Raw genomic sequence first — 19145 nt, 5'->3', positions numbered from 1 at the left:
CAAAAAGTTTAATATTTTAATAGTAATATTAGATTTTTATTCTTTACCTTCTGTAACTTTAGTTAAGATTAACTTAAAGCATTTCTCTTCATTTGTGAAGACTAGATTTTTTTTAAAGGAAAGCTGTGGGTTTCAGTAGTTTCTGTGATTTTGTGACATGATAGGCCAATCTGCAGCTCCCAAAGGTGCTACGTGGTTTGTGAAAATGCCAGGGCATAGGCAAAAATATGCACTGTATTGGCAGAAGCAAAGGGGCTCCTGCTGTGACTATTCCATATTGATTCTTCCCATGGAAGATTGCTTTCATGTCTGGATTTGAGGTGGGCTATGTCCAAGAACTGCCTGGATGTTTCTGGAGCATCATATTTAGAAAAACACTAAAATACTGCAAAATGGGACAAAAAAAGTTAGCTACCTGAGGTGTCTTATGGGAGCACTACCAAAAGATATTTAACTAATTTGTTTCCCTGGTCTTCAAGTAACACATTTATTCTTCATCTGGTTTCATTCCATTCCACGTTGAATTAAGTATGTTTTTTTGTCACAAAGTGTTGCAAAGGACTTTATATTATTTGGTTTTTCATTCTTGCAAGCTTTACATTTCACGCTGTAGAAGCAGCGATACTGAAACCTCTGAAGTTTTGTATGTCCAGTGCCTGGGAGATCAATGGTTCTTGATCTAGGTCTGTGGAATTTCTGGCTCATGGGTTTTAGCAGAGGCAGCAGTGCTGCAGCCTTGCCCTGCTGGGACAAACTCTTTATCCACTAGGGAAACATCCTTATGGAAAGGAAAAGAGCATCTACTGCCGCTTCTCTAAGATGTGCTGTCAGATATGTACTCCAAGTGTGTGTATGTAGTGTATTTATATCTGCATAAGTGCATGTGTCTCTATTATGGCTTCCTCTTTATACATGTGGGTTCATACAGTTTAGACTTGTATAACTTAATATGCATTTTTACATACACCTAAATTATACTTAATATATTTTTAATTACTGTAGGAGCATTTCCTTAAAATTGTATACTTCCTTTTCCATCTTCTGTAGTACAGTACCTTCTGCGTAGCCTGGCTAAAAAGCCTCTTAGGTGAAATCCTGGTTTATGGGAAATCACATTCAAGCCACAATAACACAGTAACTAGCAATTAAAATGAGCTGATGCAAACAAGAACAGCAAATGTAATCAAAAGACAGACCAGATATGCTGCATTCTATGAATTTTTTTCTCATTCTGTTGTGACTCAGTAAATTTGCCTTAGCCTTTCCTTGAGGCTCTCATTAATTAGAATTTATGCCTATAAAATTTTCTTGCAAAAACTCCCTTTAGTTTTGGATTTTTGTCCCCTCCCTCTTCTCACAGGAAATGTTCCTTTAATGCCGGATTGGGTCAAGTAAGGATAAATTTTGATGTCTTCAAGACATCCGATTTGATCTTAGCTGTGATGAAAATTTACTCAATTTTGATGATTACAGTTGAGTCCTTTCTCTTTGTAGAAAACCAGAATGGATGTTTCCTTAATACTGGGCATCCATCAAGGTACAGAAGGGAAGCTCTTGCCATCRAACTGAGACAATGATGTGTACCACACACAGACCTTTCAAGTGCCTGGGTAAAATCTGTTATGAATGAATCTTTCTGCATCCTGGGTTTGGGCTCCTAAAGCAACTAGACTTATATTTTGTGCTTCTATATGCTCTACTTTGAGGGGCAGGCTCTTTAAAAGGCTTCATCCCACAGCTTCATGGTCACGGAGCCTGACAGGTCCCAAGTGCCTTAGAAAGGCTCAACACTCTGTGGCTTGTTGTTGTTGGTCTCAATTTCAGCACTGCAAGATGCCATTTTTATGGGAACCAAGAAATTAAAAATATGGTTACGAGAATGTGGTGAATTTTGGTGTCAGCATATTATTTTGGAAGCCCCCAAAATGACCCCTAACTACAGATTGAGTTGGAAAATGCAGTTATGCCGTACAGGCAAAATTGTTGAGAAAGATAATCCAGCCCAAGAGASACACCTCCAAGCAGCTGAATTACCAAAGCCACCAACAGAAAGCATCAGAAATGAGAATTTTTGATCATTTGGGGTTCTGCTTATAAGTAATGTAGGAATTTTGGTTATAATTATGAATGTTATACCTCCCGAAGCATCACTCTTAATTCGATATGGTCATGGTCATATACCTTCTAGGCCTGGGACAGTATTGCATCTCAGCAATCATTTAAGCAAGTAGAAAGATCAGCACTAGMAGATGGCTCTAGTTTCCTCTCTGGATCTTAGAAGGAGAAACACAGACTGCTCGAGGGAAAAGTTTGGAAGAAAGCCTAGGAATGTTGAATATGTTCATGCAGTGGTGAGCCTATCTGTTATTATAGCACCTCTAGAAATAGTTCTCTGTAAAGAGCCTCTTTGACAAAGTACAGGGTTCAGGACTGGAAATTCCCAGCTAGAACAAATGAACTAAACTGTTGCTTCTGTTGTCATTTAAACAACAAAGAAGGTAGGTGGGTTGGAGGAGACTGACAGGATGTGTGGCTTGAATTCCAAGAGGATGCGTTTAACTGTGTGGTAACCTGGGCCAATGAAGGCTTCTTTGGAAAAGTGATAGAGCTTCAGAAACTTTGTCATGTGTTGTCATGTATTGATGAACTGAAACTCTCCCATTCACACAACTCCAAAGAATTCTGCTCTAAACCCTGTGAGGTTGATGCAAGGAAATGCTCACAGGTTTGTCGCATATTGCTCTTCTCTCACGTCGATTTGACTGAATCGTTCCTAGCTCTTTTCAGAGCATATGTACATAAAGTGCTAAATACTGCTTCTGTTTGCCCAGTGAATGTTGTGGGAGAGGATGTGCTTCACTTTCCAGATGATCCACAATGACCCTGGAGTCTTGGAGCTGTCAATGTGTGGAATCTTTTATCAGTCAATGGGTAATAGAGAAAAATCTGGACTTTCTGTGCCAAGAAAAAATGAGCCAGAAAGACCTAAGAAAGAAAAAGAGCTATTGTTCATTTGAATCAAAAAGTTTAGGAGTGCTGAGCCTGCTGGAGAAGGGTCGGTGCCAGGAGGCAAAGCTGTGCTGGTGCTGCAGAGACCCTAAAAAGCTCTAGGGAGAGTAGACAGAGGGAAATCGTGCTGCCAAAGGAGCTGGAAGAAGCAGATCTATGCGGTAAACTACCCAGTGACTGTGTGACAAGAAGTTATGTGGCTGGACCATAAAAGATGAATTTTAGGAATATRTGAAGTTACTGCAGTACTTCTCATTCATGTTTGAATAGGATCAAAAATTGCTGACTGAAAAATCATCCAGTATATGTACCATAGAAGGTAGCATAGAAGATGGGCATATTAATGTATAGTTCATGGTTAATAATGCAAATGTGTGGGCTACTGTTCCAATATTAGGTCCCAGTGCYATAACTCATTTTCTTAATTAGAGCATCAGTGGGCATGATGATGGAGAACCCATGGATTTCCACCGGGAGAAGCAGCTCTCTGTAGTTTGGCTTTCCTGGGTCCAAGGTCTTGCCAGGGCAGGAGGAGACTGCTGGTGGTGTGARCCCTGTATTGGCTGCTGTGCTTTTTAATCAGAGAGGGGTATGATTCCAGCTAAACTGTAGAGCCAGCTGCAGTGCAAGCCCAGCAACAGAACAAACAACACCGGGCTGGAGAAACACGAGCGGCTGCCGGGCCGTGCGAGGAAGTGATTCCGAGGGCCGAAGTACTATGGGTTGATAAGAAACCTATGAAAATATAATGGTGTTATCAGCTGAAGTTTATGACTGTTGACATATATATTAATTGCCTTTGTGCAAACAATAAATTTGATTTCAGTGCAATATTAGAAAAGTCTCTGCAGGAGATAAGAGGGAATAATTATTGGGAGTTCTCAGCAGTGTTTGAGAAGAGGGTAAGGACTTTTTCACAGAAAAAGCATGTACTTCTAATCTGTACTTTCTTGTTTGAGAAGCTGGTGCTTACACAATTAATTGGAATAATGGAATTTTGGAGGAGAAGAGGTAGCACCTGGAATGGATTTTGGAGGACTGAGAACATGGGCTCGCAGAGAAGAGCGAGGCAGGGAGCAGGAGCCCTGCCCCTTAGTGCAGGGCTAGACCTGGCCCAGCGCAGTGGCCAAATGRGTGCAAGGATTCCCCTCAGTAAAGAAGCACTTTACAAGCAGGGAATGTTGYGAGTACTGAGTACATGATACAAAAAGTAGTGTCTGTCTTTCGAATCTCACTTGGGGATGTGTAGTTCAGGTGAAGGCAAATTTCATATGTCTCATGTTGTTCGCCCTCATAACTTGTAGCTGTTGCATTTGGTGTTTTCTGAAAAGCTTTTAATGGCCCTGGGCAGGAGATTTGTGAACTGCACTGTGAAGCAAAATCTGCAGTAAAAATATGAGCTTTTTTCCCAGACTTATATTTGATAAGAATCTTACCAATATTTCCTTATCTGTTTAAGCCTTTTTCATGYGTTTTACCTGGCAGAAGGTTTTCTTGTTTTATGTTTGCTTGGCCTTTCTGCTTTTATCTCATTTCCAGACTCCGTTTTACACTCTTTACTGCCTTTATCTTGTTCAGCTGATTGTAATTTTGAGGGCTACAGCCAAATTCCAAACTGAGCAATTTTATATAAGAATTTACTCTAATTTCTCACCCATTATAATAACTCTTCTCAAAAAGCACTTCTAAAAACAGCCTTTAAACAGGCTGCACGAAGAGCAAGGCTGGATAGTAGCAAGATAAACACTATGATTTAAGGCCAGAACCAAGCCCTGGYAAGGCTTAATACCTGCTGTACTGGAAAAGGTCATAGTAAAGCTTAGGTATTTTAAGGTGTGCGGATTGCTTAGAAAGCCAGAGGAGGAGATTACTGCACAGGGTGTTGCAGCAAGGTTAAATATTTTTATGAAAACAGAACAACCATGAGGCAATCAGAGCTGATTAAGATGTACTTAACAGTCTTTAGTTAACTGGTACTTTATAGTGTTTTAACACACAGCAATTGGCTCTTAAAAACAACCATGTGAAAACCCTACAGCAAGGGTTTCACCCTAATAAATTAGGTGAGCTAATAACATAGTAGTTGCTTTTCTCGTAAACAGAATGTGAACTTGGAGTCAGTTTCATTATTAATCTGGATGCATAAAGTGAGCAGCCCTGACACCACCTGCTCCGGCCACTCGGTGCGTACAGGGTGCACAGGGCAATATTCAGCACTTCCTTTCTGTGGTCTTTGGTTCTCTTGGAACATTCAGTGTGAAACTTTGGTGAATAAAAGGAATCAGAAAGAAATTAAGCAAGCAGGGTATATTTAGTAGCCTGGCTGCAAGAAGTACTCCCACCCTTTTATTAAAAAATGCAGAAATGCCTTCCGTAAGCGTAACTGCACAGAGGAGGTGGTTTCCTTTGTGTGTCCAGTTCAGCAAATGCTTCAGACTCCCCCATCTCAGATCCCCCTTTGCAGCCCTGGTGAGGCTGCCCTGGGACTGCAGTGTCTAGTTTTGGATTCCCTTCTTCCTGCCAGTGTAAAGGGATGTGCAGAAACTGGAGATGGTCTCAGAGGGCCCCTGAGCTTGTTTAGTCTATCAGAGAGGAGGATAAGGAAGGGATCTGATAGCAGCTTATATTTATTTGAAAGGGATTTATGAAAGTGACAGAGCCAAACATTTTTGTAGTGGTAGACGGTATACCAAGGGGAAATGGTCAMAAATTATAGTGTGGGAGATTCAAACTGGATGTAGTTTTGTTTTCACCAGGAAGATAGCTGRGAACTAGACTAGCTAGGAACCACCTAGAGAGGCTCTGCAATCTCCATTCTTGRAGATTTTTAGGACTGAGCTAAACCACAGCTAACCCGAGGTAGCACTGATGATAGTCCTCCTTTTACCAGGAGATTGGACTAAACCTCCAGGGATCTTTTGCAATCTTTATTTATTTAGAAAATGTATGTTACTTGCCCATCTACCTCAAGTAGAAATTTTTTCYCCCTTTGTTCAATTACCATGTGTAGGCACATTCAGATAACCAGCATTCAAGATCTTTGTAAGAGAATTCCTTGGTAAAAGCGAAGGAATTTAGGGGTTAGCTTAGGCTCTATTGTCTAGAACTCTTACTAGGCACCTAGAATGGCAGTGGTGAACAGCTCCTCCTCACCAGGGACCTGCGTGGAGAAGAGCCCRCAGAGCTCCCCTGAGCTCCACCAGAAATGCAGCAGCACGGGCTGCCGAGAGCAGCCTCTCGTTAATGCCACCCGCTAATGCTCTGACAGATGCTGACTTCCAGGGCTTAACTGGCTGAAAATATGAGTCAGTACCAAATTTAGGGTTTTGCAATCTTTCTCYGCTGAAAAGCAGGACTTTCCAACGCGGTATATTGAAACGTCACTTGCAGCTCACCCTTGCCAGCCACGGAGGGATTAACGTAGTGTTTGTTGTCATGTGGCGTTTCTGCGCCTTAGATGATTTTTCCTGAAAACAACTGGGTGATAGTTCAACATAGATGATTTAATAACTGACCTGGTCCATGTCCCAGATGGCGAGATGGCCACTGCCTACTCAGCTGCCACGTATTTTGGCTAACATTCTCCGAGAGATACGTAACAGCTAATGGAGAAGTTATTTCCGTTGAGCTCTTCAGATCCCTCACGTACTTGGTCAGACAAGCTAGGCMAAGATATGATATACATATGTGCAGCAGCACAAAAGCTATGCCAGCTACTGAAGCAATCATGTCTTATCATRTGTGTGCAATAAATGGTAGCTTTATAGTCTGCACTGAATAAGGAGTGACTTAAGATCAAGAATACTGTTAAGAGGACAAGTTCCAGCAAGTAAGGGCRGAACAAAATATGGTGAGATTTAAAATGGAAAAGGAAATATTTATGCATGAGGTGAAAATAAGTGAAGTCCCAATGTGATTGTAAAGAATGACTTGTATGATTAGTTAAAAGGGTTTTTTAACAAAGTTCAGAAACTTTTAAAAATTTGGAAAACAAAAAAAAGTAATGGATGTTGCTGTCATTAAAGATGGTCTGGTCTTGTGGATGGACTGAATATGAAGGGTGAAGTAGAAATAGGCAAGTTTGATAGTTCTAGATGAAGGATGTGCAAGTTAAACTACATGTGTATCCTGCAGTCTGAGTAATGAAGCAGTAAACTCTTTGCTTGGTAAAGTTTAGGAAAAGAAAGGCATTTGGAAGATGTGCCTATGGTGCATTTTACTAAAATTCACACAGGCCGTTTCTGGCCTTTTGAAACCTCAAATACCTAGTGGTGTGCGTGTATTTCTCAGCATCATATTGTCATCAAAATTGCATAGAATTACAGGGGGAAAAAAGACAGCTAAAGGAGTGGAAAGAAAATAATTTAATACAGATCAGACAAAAAGATGACTAAGAAGGGCATATAAGCAACAGGAAGTATTTAGGTGATGTCAATACTGTGGAAGGAGGCAAATTAGCCGGTCTGATTTGGGAGGAATATGCAAGAACGTGAATAAAAGAAATACAAGCTTAAGTGTCTTAACCATGGAATTACCATCAGATGAATATTAACAAGGAGAAGGATCTAAACAAGTACAAAGTGTAAACTAACAATTACTGTAAGACAGTTGTGGTAGATATATACATATAGTAATATAGAACTAGTTAAGAAAAAATGTTCTGGAAGTTATAGAAAGCAGAGCTGTAGAGACTTTGGGGAGGTTAAACATGGGGTCTAATACAGCCAGACGGCTCTGAATCATCTCACGCTGGGCAGTTCTGTCACCCCCCCCACCCATGGTCCTTGTCCTTAGTGCCAGGGGGCTATTTGCAGCCTGTGCTGCTCTGTACCACTTATKTGCCTGTGTCTGCTGTGCTGGGAAGTTGGGAAGTAGGAGAATGGGAAAGATGCTAAAGTGTGGCACAGCTGCTCACTTACCTCTCTTCAGCAGAAGTGTCTCCTGGCAGAAGGTGTCTCTGCAAAAATAATGTTTCTTGTATGTCTGTTGGGATAGGTTGGTGCCCCAAGCATGAGGCGCACACACACATATCCACACGTGGCTGGAGCTGGGACAGGGAATGGAGGGAGAGAGAAAGATGCAGCCTCAGGTTTGCAACACGCCTTCAACACAGCTTCTTGCCATCTTCCTGCAATCAGTAAAACCTGGGAGATGAGATGTTCTGTTCTTCTAGCTAGTTCACTCCTACTTTTGTCTTCATTAGATRATTTAGAGAGTACAAATGAATTCTTTAAGTCTATTCTGGCATTTGGTTAATATCAGAAACTTGACAGGCAGTAACACTGCAGTGACTAATGGGTAGAGCTCTATTTGTCCAGGTACCCTAACTTCAGGTTTTGCTAATTCCTGACRCACAAAATAGCCTGGCATATAGCTTCCTATGGTGACTGAAAAGGACCCAAATCACTCTGAGCTTAGAACTGAATTAGTTCAATTCTGGACCAACTCAACTCGCGGTAGAAAATTTATCTAGGAAAGTCTGATTACTCTAGTTTATAGCTGTATTTCACTTTAATCAGGCCTTTGCCAAAGAAAATAAACAATCATCTGTGGTGTATAAAGGGAAAACAGTTGAAGTGTTTTACGATGAAAGATTATTTGCCCAGGTGTTCTGAAGTGTTACACACCACTTTTCATAACTGCTGACAGATATGTCAATGCGGAAGATTCAGCCCTGTGTRCATGCCTCTTATGAATCAGTTAATGAAAGAGAAAATCCCACAGGCTACAGCCCTGATGCAGGAAAGTGCTGAAGTGTGTCCTTACCATGCGGCACGGCACCCCAGTAATATTTGTATATATACAAATATATATATTTCATTTCATTGTGATTTAGGCATATGGCAAATACCTAGCACTATTCTGAGCCTCTGAGTTGTTTATATTTAGAAATTAACCTGTGTCCACATTGAATTGCCCTTTCATGATCTTTTAGGAAAACAAAATACATTTTTCTGAATGTTTGGAGTACCTGAATGCCAGGCCTTTGGTCAAGATCTCATTTATCACAAGGTGAATTTTATTTTGTGGCGAAATTAGACTTGCTTGTTTTTCAGCTTTGGCATAAGAAAGTTTATACCATCTACAGTGGTATTCCCTTTGTGAAGGGGAAAAAAAACCCCAAACAATTCAATGAGTGTCTAATTGTAGAGGTTGTCTGTTAGGCCTGATGGAGCTCTTGGCGTGTTATCCTTAGACAAGGTATTGCAGTTCTTAGTTTGGAATAATTATATAATGACCCTTCTGGTTTTGGCAGCGGTGAGAACAACTAGTCAACTTGTCTTTTTCCCSTGAATAACCCTTTGAATCTGCCTGCTGTCACCATCTCCTTTTAATTTATTTTTCTTTAATTTATCTTTCTTCTTGGCTGGATAAACAGCTCTAGGAAAATTGACAGGCATGATACCACTTYTCCTCCTCATTGCAATCCTCCTTGTGCTTCAACTTACAACTTTGTGTGTGAACTGATGTGATTGTTTTGTGGTCCATCGTTGTATGCTGCTGTATATCACTTTAGTGAGCATATCTGAGTTTATGCGTTTAGAGAAGCCTTTCTTCTGGGCTGTAYTCTTTCCTGAAATAAATTAGGTTCTAGTTCCTATGGACACTTAAGAGGAATTCCACTTGTAAAATCAAACCAGTTTTAAAATCCATATTTCCTTGAAACTCATGGAGAAATACCTTTTACATTAGCTGAAGCTCTGGCCTTTAAATGCTTTGGTTTATGTATAGCTACAGCGTTAAGTTATGGCAAGTCCTCTGAACTCAGTGTCTTCTGTCACTGGGAAATAGAGCCACAGCTGGGGGCCGTGGGCTGTTTCAGTGGAAGTGCAGCCAGCCTCAGGAGGGAGAATGAACAGGGGCAGAAGGCTCCAGAGAGCTTGTACAGACCCTCAGCCGCCAGTACCTGCAAAATCTGGGGTTTGTGGTCTTCGAGTGGGGATGGAGGAAAGGGAGGACTTGGGGATTTTCAGTCTGGACTCAGTTGTGTCAGAAACTTGTTGCGACCTTTGCGAATTGTCTTAACAAYTGAAACCAGCAGCAAGACTCAAGGGTTGCAGAGAAGAGAGTCAAAACTGGAGGCTGATTGTGATATGAACTAACATTGCTTATAAAAAGCAGTATTCCCAGAATGAAGGAGAAGCAAGAGAAGTTAGACCCTTCCATGTGCACATCTTGAACATCACTGAAACACTAACGGAGCCTTAGAACCACTCTGCAAATTGTGGCAGTTTTTTGAACTTATTACCAAGTGACCCAGAGCCAGCTAGAACAAAAGCAGCCCCAAAAGCCAAGTTATAATATAAATTAAAATACTTAACCTTTTAAATGAATACAACTCCAAGTAATTAGTTAAGACAGAATAGAAATAAAAGGAACTCGTAAACAGTCCCCCTGACCACTGCGTGGGCAATGTCTCCTGTGGTCTCTTCCCATCACCTCTGAGGCCTCGGCGCTTGCTCAATCGCCCCTCTCTGTAGTCTGGCTAGCGGAGCCGCAGGCGGCCGGATCCTTGCTGGGCCTGTCCTGCTCCCATTCGTCTGTCGGGTTCTTTCTTCTGGCCTGCAAGTGTCTTTCCCAGAGCAGGMTCAATTGCTCCTCAAGGGAAGGAGCAATTTCTCCCTCCCTCCCCAGGATTTTTGCAGACCCCATCATTTACTCATTGAAGGAGCATAACACGCAAATAGAGAACAAATCAAACTGTCTCTGTCTCAAAGTCCACAACAAACTAAATCAAAACTCGATTAAAATGATTTCTTCAAAGTCCTGCTGAGGATTTAAAATTTAAGCAGGATTGAGCTCTGTGTCCTCTGGCTGTTTTCTGTATATGTATCCCTTYTGAATAGCTCTTGCATGGAGTGCTGGTGGGATGAGAAGATTCCTATTGAATTCCTTTTGATATGGAGAGTCTGTAGGAATTATTCACAGGCTCTTCAGTGGTGCTCCACAGTGTATACACGGCATGTTATGAAGGAGAAAATAATACTTTGGTGTTTTCCTAACTGACGTGACAGTATTGGGTACAAAATGAAAACATTCCTAATAAAAACAAGCGCCTTGCTTTTGTGGGAGCTGCAGCCCGAAAGGTYGAGCTCGCTTTGCTAGGCAAGTGAAGGGGAAGATCATGCTGCTGGGTAGCCAAGCGTGGCTCGCTTAGTTTGCATGTGGCTTGTGCTATTGAGATAGCAGCTGCCACTGGGCAGCTTTTCTGTAGAAAATGAAAATCTTACTGGTATTAATGTTACTAATTTGTCCTCTGACGCTGGTGAGAATCCCCAGCTGATTAAGGGGGACCTGTGCTCAGGTGGTTTGTCAGTGCTCAGAAGTGAGTAAGAGATGATCTCTGCTTTATAAGCAGAATACTCCGAGGGGAAGCAGGGCAGGGTGGTGAAGGGACGTGGTCAGTTGTGCTTGGTGGAACGAGGAGCTTTAAACCATCTCCCAACTTCCACCCCTGTGTGTGTGTGACTTTGCCATAAGTGACATCTGAACTGCCTCCCCACCTCTGCTTTCCCTTTCCCTTTGCTTTTACTAGTGCAGTAGGAATAAAATCCAAGTGTATTAGTGGAAACACTTAATGCTCAGTAATTCCCTTGCCCATTATTGATCCAGACCACTTYTACTTTGCCTCAGTAAAGTGCCCAGTCCTTTAAATCTGTATTTAGTTTATTAAAAAGAAGCACAGTCACACAAATGGCATATGTAGCAGATGGCTTGACATGTGCATGCCGAAGCAGTGATAGTTGTGCGGCCCCCAGAAGCCAAGCCGGGTTATCCTCCTGCGCTCCTCTCCCTGCGACCAGCAGCGGGGTGGGATCGCATGACGCCGTGTGGCCAATACTTACAGGAACTGTAATTCATCAGCAAGGTGAGGACAGTTTTCAGGGAGATACCACAACATCCTGTCAATTTGGAAATTCTGGCTACAGAGCTGGGAAGCTACAACTTGCTTAACTTCTGGTTTTCATTGTGTCTCCCAGATGGTGCTTTCAGATGTAAAAGCCTGGCACGCAAATCTCTGCTGCAGTCTCGAGGAAACTCAGGGCATTTTGATTTTGATGTATGTAATGTCTGGCTCTGGACCTTAGAAACATCGAATCCTTTGAACCTGCCATGAAGTAACTTACCTTCTTTCTGAATATAAAGGAGAACAAGAGTTTATTATACCGGCACATGCAATATAGTGTTTTTCTTTGTTATATAGCACATAGATGTGAGATGTTAATTTTTCAAAAAAAAAGAAGTTGAAAGGCATCAATGTTAGAATGAATGGTTGCTTTACATAACAGATTATAGTTATTCAGTGTATTAGTACTGTAATCCAATTCTTATCCAAATGGATTAATGATAGCCAAGTTACTAAAATAAGACCCATAAAAACACAAGCCAAGTGAATCATGGCCTGTATTAGTAGACTGGTGAATCATATTTGGTGACAGAAAAGGAGAGAGTCACAGAGTTTCACAACTGTGTTTCTGAACTAAAAACTAATTTTAAAGTGGATCTACCTTCTAAATAAATATTATGCCTAAAATATGGTAAATAGGGCACAAAGTTCTTGACATACATTGTTTTTAATAAGTGACCTTAGAATAATAATATCAGATCATAAAAAATACCCTTATGGACCAGTCCAATAGTCTGTCTTTGCTAACAGCAAAAGGAGACCCTATTTTGGGTAGATCAGGAGCATGGCTACTTTCTGGATGCACTTCCTTCATTTCCCATGGCAGCCAGATGTGTTCTGTAAGGTGCCTTAGGGAGTTCATTTATGCTCAATACCCCTATATGGACCTGCTGCTCCTGTTGATGCTGCCTACCTCCACAACTTCTGTTGGCATCAAGGTCCAGAAGGTCACTACTTGGCGTGTAAAGAAGCATTTTGTATTTGAAACTCATGTATTATTATTTTCACTCAGCGTTTGCTGAAAGCCAGTTCTGCTTTTACCTTATCTACCACCTTCATGATTTTGTACCTCCAGTGGATATTTCACTTCAGTTTTCTCATCTCCAAACTGAAGAATTCCAGCTTTTTTTAAGAACATCTGTAGAGAATAAACAAGCTTATCTAACTTTTAAAAAGGTGGACATTTTGACAAATGCATGGGTGTAATGGTTAGGGCAAGCTTGATGGAGCTGGAACGGGGTGAATTCTTGGCCCAAGTGAAATGTATGAGAGCTTAGCATTTGAACTGGGATCAAGATTCTGCCTTAATAGTCATACCTCTTAGGATGTTCTCTGTCCAAAAGATACCGTGCCCTGTGATAATGTATTGTAGCTCAATCTACTGAACACACGACTGTCTTTGCGTTGAACCTGTCTTTACGTTGCTTAAATTGAGGCCAGGTTAGGGTTACAGTCACACAGTGTTTTGCCCTGATAAACTGATAYGCAAGCACTGCCTTGTGAGCCATCCAGCAGCAAAGCATCAGAACGTGCAAGTTAATTTGCAGCTGTTGATTTGATGCCAACTATTTTATATGTCCTTTTTTGGATAAGGAAATCAATATAAAAGTCCATGGAGAGAAGGTATCAAAAATATACATATATGCATACATGATTTTGTTCAGCATTTGCATGTTGTTGTGTTGGACAGTGTAGTTAAACTAAAAAAGGCAACAATATGTAAAGATATTGTGAGGAACCTGGATGACAAAAGCATAGTCAGAATAACATAAATATCAACTGAGGGTAGAGAATCTCAYAGGCTTTTCTACTTCTACTGCAAAAAATGCCCATTTTATTGGCACTGCCTGATTCTTAATGGGGCTGATTCCACCTTGCCTAGCCTTGATAATTATGAGAGACTGTTATCTTTGGAAATAACTCTAGAAGTCACTCTAGAAATGATTGTGAATGCTGTGTTTCTGGGTGTTGGGCATCATCAAACTTATCAGTTATCCAGAGCCTAGTTTATACTATGGCAAAACACCTGTGGCATAGAAAGAGTTAAGTCAATTAAAAACAAAGCCTTTACCTCTGTCTAGTGCTTACATTCTGAGTGTAGATGCACCTGCCCCTCCTTTTTCCTAATGAGGTATAATTGGACTTTGTTTATGGATGAATAAAGGTCTTCATTGTAGAGCTTGGTTGGCTCTAATTGGGAAAAAAAAATCTGGCAAAGGGTGTTTGTCAGTTGTATGGGGTAACGCTTCTTGTCTTACTTTTACCTCCAGGAGCTGGAGAGAAGCCAAGGGGGATTATTTTTGCTATCACTTTTCATGAAGAGGTTCTTTTCATAGCGCACAAACAAAAGAGACAGAGAAGAACAACTGTAAGTTAAACACAGGGTCAGTAAACAAGACTGGCTAAAGAGTCTTATAAAACCACTAGCACATTACAAGACTAAAAATGGTTATGTATTAATAAAAGTGTTACTGAAACTGCTCCAAATGAAAAAAAAGGCTCGGAATCCAGGAAATAAGGCCTTCCAGGGTAGGAACCTTCCAGGGCCTTGGATCTGTTTTTCCTTCTACTCCCCTGCTGCTTCTAGCCAGTAAGGACAGGAGCTGAACCTGCACGGGAGCGATGACTCCTGCATCCACACAATGTCTGGGGTGCTCTGGCTCCTTTCCATTCCCAGAAACATTCTTCTCCTGTCTGCCTAAATATTAAATTCTAATATTGATATTGTCAGGAATGGTATCTCAACATGTTTTTTCTTTGATAACTCCTGCTTACAAAATTGAGAGTAAACACAAATAACAGATGGTTGTTTAACTGCGTTTGCACATTTCAAGTGCAAAGTGTTGGATATTTAGTGTATGTTTTAACCTCTATTGGATCAAACATGAAGTAGCATTTAAATGATTTTGTCCAACCTTTCACAGGCAGAAGGAGAACATATCTTTACATTCTTCACATATCTGTTGTTTTATCAGTCAATGTCATAGCGGAATGTGGGAAATCTGCTATTTCTCAACTATTTTGAAGGAGATGAAACTAAAATGCTAAATGTCTCCTTTTTATGGAGGAGAAAATGAGACTCTGGTCATGCTATGTCTGATTATTCCAGATTGCCTCTCTGCAGGTAACAATATCACTCTTCAACAAAGCTCGAGGTTGAAACTTCCTTACTTTTATGGCTTATTTTTCACCAGAGCAGCGTTRGGGCATGACGCGCTGTCACGTGTGATTCGCCAACACCCTCCGTGCAAGGAGTCAGCGTTGTGTTCGTGGTCGCTGCTTGTGTTGCTGCCTGCTCTGTTGGCCTCTAATTTATAGTGTATTTACCTATGTTTCTTTCAGATATTTCTGCTYTTGGTAGCTATTTCTGCAGATTTCAAAGCCTGTTAGATTTCTCAGCAAAACTAATCAGTTATCAGCAAAGTTAGTGATCAACCCAAAAGAACACCTTCAAGGTTTAGTGGGATGGAAATTCTACAGAAAACTCTTAAAATGAACTCCTTGTTCCATACACAGGCTTGCCCAAATTTCTTCTGCCTTCTTGTAGAAAGATTTTTCAGAAGTAGGTATTGGTATGAAAAGCCAGAAAAACAACAGCCAAGTGCTGCCTGTTTTATATCCCTAGACTTGTTTTAGTAGTAGCAAAAAGTGAGAACTGGAAAGTTATGCAGGTTGAACCACAGCCACAGCAGTGGATGTTACATGATGGTTTTAATTTCCCCAGCAAAGTCTCTCCTGTGGTACAAACAAATGCAGAAAAGAACCTGCCCTGAGAGCACCTCCCTGCAGCAAAGAAAAAGGCAGTAAAAATRTCCTGAGCATTGCCATATCCTTTAGAAAATAGCAGATCTACAGTTAAACTATGAAAAGAAGGAATGAAAGCAAAAGACTAGGAAAGGACAGGAGAGGGCAGTGGTGGCATTTTCCCTAAGAGGAACAGATCCTGAGACCAAGTCAGAATTGAACACTATAACCAAACTGGCAAACTTAAAAATAAATAAACAAATGCTTGCAATTTTGGCAAGAGCTTACTCTGAAGAATTAACCATGATTTTATAAGAAYTATGAGTAGTGATTCTTACTAAATATTCACTTCTTACTATCGCAGCCAAGTTCATGTTTTGTCCTTGCKGAGCAAATCACTGGCAGTTCTAAAATTATTAATGTTTAATAATAGCAATCATTAACAATATAGGATATCATGGCCTCTTGATAGACTGTAGAAAAGTGAGTTGTTGTCTTTGTTTTGGAGAAAGCTTAGAAGGGAAGGAAACTGTAAAGAAGGAAGGCTAGGAAGTATGACTTTGAAGCTAAAATTAAATAGGGAGCACTGGTAGTGAAATCACTGTTACTGGAGGGAGGCAGTGGCCATGCTTAGTTTGGCTATACCAGGAACTGAGATGCTTTATATTTTTGAGTCAATTTTAAGGGAGACCTCAGTAATCGACTGTATGCAGATAATGTCTAGTGTTGTTTGTAAACAGCAGAAATATGGAAAAAAAAATGTGACTTTCTATTATATTGGGCACTGTAGCTTTGCATCTTTGTGCAGAAGTGAGACTGTGGGGACCAGGGGTGAGAGGGGGCAGTTAAGAGAACTTTGTCCCCTACCTCATCCAAAACTCTCAAGAGAAAGAGACACTTGGGCAACTTGATGGTCTTTTCTGACTAGGTTCTAGTTGCTAGGATTGGAGTGTGTTTCCAGTTGTAAAAAATAACAGGAGCAAATACCCCGTGGCAGTGARTTATTGTTTGTGTGCCAGGAGCGGAGCGGGGCTCTGTTCAAGATGGTGGTTGGTGATGAGCAAATCCAGGGTAAGAGAAAGTCCCTGCCCCAAGAGSTTCCAGTTCAAAGGAAAAGGAGCAAACAGCTGTTAGCCTTTCCAAGCGAGTCAACACAAACTTGAGTCTAAAAACAGGCAAAAGATTTTGGTCTTGTCTATTAAAAAAAAATTTAAAAAAGGGAAAAACAGCCAACGAATGCCAGCAGAGGGAGAGTGGCAAGGGGGAACTGAGGGAATGAGGAGCATTCTTGCAAATTTGTTGATGACTAACATATTTTAAACAGGCTGCTTTTTAAGCCTAGAAGGTGACTTGCTGAGTGGTTATTCGCTGTTCACTCCTTGGGCTTGATAAGAGCTCCCACAGGACATTCAGTCCTTCCAGCTTCTCCCTCATGGGTTTATCTGTGAACATCAGTACAAAGCAAAGGGGAAAGAGGCCAAGCAGGTTTGTTTAATCTCTGCTGTGACTAATAGTGGTGCTGGGCAGGCTGCTCTTTAGCACAGCCTGGTATTACTAATCTGACTGGCCTTTCGCAGCATCTTCCTATCAGGTCCCCTGCTGGCAGTTATCACAGAACAGGCAACGATTTTAAGAGCAAGACTCTCAGGAAATTCATCTCCACCATGCTGGCAAACCTGGAGGTTTTTGTGATCAATCCATGCAGGATTTCTCTTTCCTCAGCATTTCCTTGGAATTAAAAATGGTCTGTTTTGCCCTGACTTCCCTTGCCTGAGGCTTGTTCACTTGGATTTAAGCTGGCTTCCTGTGAGCAAGAGGTCCCTTACAAGGCCCCTTCCTACCTGAATTATTCTCTAATTCATGGTTGAGACTTCTATACTATCTACATTATCATGATTGCTGTCTACCTTCCAAATTGGCATTGCATTCCATATTTAGTATTAGCTCCCTTATTGCCAATGTGTATTCAACTTAAGGCCCTGGAGAGAGAACTTGTATCAGTGGCATCACATTTCTGGGATTCAAAAATCCAAAAGCTCCTTTCAAAGCTAATCAGGCCCCTTTATCACAGTGATCAGGATCAGCTCTTGAAGCATGTTTCCCCTCTAACAGCTGCTTGCTGTATATACCCTCCCGTGCTTTTCTTGATCATAAACATTTTGGACAGGCACCTTATTCCACATTAAATGTATTGTTAGGCTCTGCAGCACCGCTACAGTACAAATAATAAAGATACACGTGTGCTTTTTAGCTAGTATAAGCTGAGTCACAGCATGGAAACAGAACGACCAAGGATCAGGCAAGAGGTTAGTTACAGAGGGCTGGAAACAGAAGCCAAACCAGCTGATCCTTTCCCCTCCTTGCAGCACCACCTCTCCTCTTCCTCCTCACTCGCAGAAAGGAAAGCAGCTACAAATAAAATRAAAGTGAAATGCTCATCTGCTCCGCTGAAGCTCCTGAAGGGAAGGGGACAGGGGCACGCGTTCGGAAGCACCAGCCTGCAAAGCCCAGCCTGGCTGCTCACTYGAGACCCTGCTTAGAAGTAGCATACTCTACAGTTACTTTTAGAGTCTAAACACACATTTTAAACCTAGGTATTTTGTCTGCACTCCTCTGTGTAGTTGTTCGAGAAATTAATGTTTTAATTGGTTGAGAACCACCTGATTTTCAGCCTAAGTTTATTAAGTCACTTAATGCCTACTTGTTTTCATATCAGCAATAATGTTTAAACTGTTTATTTTCTTGTTTTCCTTTTTACTTTTAAATTTGTTTATAGACAGAAATCACATTCTTTTACACCCTTCAGTTTGCTAAGCTTGCTAGCCTTCCCCCTCATATAGTTTCTTCTTGCTGAAGGGCAGATCAGCTCTTGGTCCTTTGAGAGGACCCTGTCCTGTTTTGTGAATGGGGCCTACCCACATGCCAAGGAGGATGAGGATGCACCATTAACTGCAAATTTCCCAATATTCTGATACTTTTATTATAGCTAAACTCTTCTAACCATATGAGAATCATTGATTTTCAGATCAGTAGTGAAAAAACAGAATGCATAAACCTTGAAAGCTGAAAACCTTAGAAAAGAAATAAAAAGAATACAATATTTACTTTTTTTCTTAATTCTCAATTAGTTGAGCCAATTTGAAACCTACAGGTGAGATTAGCTATCCTGTAAGTGCTATTCAACACTGCCATGGGCATCTGTCCTTAACAGTACAGAATGAGGTGCAGGGTGATGGAGTGGGACAAACGGTGGCAGTCTGTGCTGCTGAGCCTAGAAGTGGAATTTAGCTCTTCATAGAGTTACTTGAAATCCTTAGGTTTTCAACAAGCATATGCCCTTCCTGATGAAAATTTTCATAATTACTCTCTTAACTAAGCCTGACAATTTTTTTTAAACTATTCAATGCTTACAAATTTTCAGCTCGTATCAGGCAGTGAGTATCCAGAGGGGAGAGCACTGGGATTTGTCTTTGTGGCTTAAATT

At 41.1% G+C, this 19145-nt stretch overlaps 1 long non-coding RNA gene across 1 annotated transcript in view; it reads left to right on the top strand.

Moving 5' to 3' along the window:
* LOC112949494 overlaps positions 1-12201 on the top strand; it is a 41193-nt gene extending 28992 nt beyond the window's left edge. The window contains exon 3 of the long non-coding RNA XR_003249834.1: positions 11991-12201. This is a non-coding gene — a long non-coding RNA (uncharacterized LOC112949494). The remainder of the gene's footprint in view (positions 1-11990) is intronic.
* The last annotated feature ends 6944 nt before the right edge of the window (positions 12202-19145 follow it).

The sequence above is a fragment of the Nothoprocta perdicaria genome, unplaced genomic scaffold (genome assembly GCF_003342845.1).
Source record: "Nothoprocta perdicaria isolate Ctin4 unplaced genomic scaffold, notPer1 scaffold_3, whole genome shotgun sequence".
Classification (NCBI taxonomy): domain Eukaryota; kingdom Metazoa; phylum Chordata; class Aves; order Tinamiformes; family Tinamidae; genus Nothoprocta; species Nothoprocta perdicaria.
The sequence above is the reverse complement of the archived record's forward strand: the minus strand, read 5'-3'. Positions and strand labels throughout refer to the sequence as shown.